General features: G+C 45.2%; 1 non-coding gene across 1 annotated transcript; it reads right to left on the bottom strand.

The window, feature by feature from the left end:
* Nucleotides 1-26: 26 nt before the first annotated feature.
* Nucleotides 27-100, bottom strand: Pmar_PMAR019714. The gene has a single exon. It is a non-coding gene; the product is annotated as a tRNA-Val (tRNA).
* Nucleotides 101-1,276: the final 1,176 nt, after the last annotated feature.

Genomic DNA, 1,276 nt, shown 5'->3' on the forward strand with positions numbered 1-1,276 from the left:
ATGTGAGAAACCGTCGCGGAACAATGTACTGGAACCGAGAATCGAACTCGGGACCTACTGCGTGTTAGGCAGTCGTCATAACCAACTAGACCATTCCAGCGTGTTAGTTCTTCTTCTTGCCCATTGAGCTTTTTCCAGTCTATATGTATGACAGAGTATGTCAGACATGCTCAAGTACCCGCAGATGGTCTTTGCCAGGAAATGCCTACCCATTCACCCTCGCGCTAGACCGATGCACTTAGGAATCTCGTAACATCCCGTAACGACCGCTCGCATCGTAGCTCAGATGAGAGCTTCGAAATGGTGTCATACACACGTTCCAGTGCTCATAGATATCCACAGAGTCGGCTCTTTTTTGCAGCACCCTGTAGTTGGTGAAAATCTTAAATATTTAACGTCTGGTCCGTTGAGGCCTATAAACCTTCAGAAAATATCGCGAGTTTCCACGTGGCACCACTCCTGCTGCTACAGTAGCAACGAGACGAGTCATTAATACAACTACTACAATACCAATAATGCGACTTTCATTTCCATGCTATCGTAGACGTAGTCAGAGTTACGGTACTCTCCTCCCACGAAGTCAACTCCTACAATACCAGAAGCCCACTAATATCGAGAGTACACCTGGCACGACTACTTCTAGTATTTCCACATATGCTAACTGTGTTGTGGAAACCCATCCTCTTGGAGCAGGGGAGGAAATATCGGCGCGCGCTAGCTTCCTCGGAAAGAACCCCAACAACATCATCACACTATGGGTAGAACTAGGTCAAGCAAGGTAATACCAGTCGACTTGAATGTCGTCACTATTCATCCAGGCTTCCTGCTCCGTGTCGAGCTCGCAAAGTCTGGGGACGTCAAATTCATGTCCGGTCATCGCGACTGACCCAGGGGGTTGCAGTAGATGCAAACAGAGTAATAACATGCAATTCCATACTGCTCGAAATGTCTATTTATGCATACTCTTGGGATCATTTCAAAACCTCATCGAAGTTTTCCTCGACTCAATACTCTATCTCTGTGTGAACTTGAAGAAAAATATTCTTTTGAAAAGCTATAAAAAAATTAAATCGTCACTCCGAAAAAGACCTGTGGCGCTCGATTTTTCCCATGTGCTGGTCCAGTCCAGTGTGGGGGGAAAATAAGCACATGGTCAACTACATGTTTTGGTGACAATATGGAAATTATGATGAAATTCCGGGAAATTCTCGGTGGTTTCCGATCTACACTCCTGCTAGACTTTATATGTAAACTTGCATCACTTGTGAGGAAAGTT

This window comes from Perkinsus marinus (assembly GCF_000006405.1).
Source record: "Perkinsus marinus ATCC 50983 genomic scaffold scf_1104296973076, whole genome shotgun sequence".
Classification (NCBI taxonomy): domain Eukaryota; phylum Perkinsozoa; order Perkinsida; family Perkinsidae; genus Perkinsus; species Perkinsus marinus.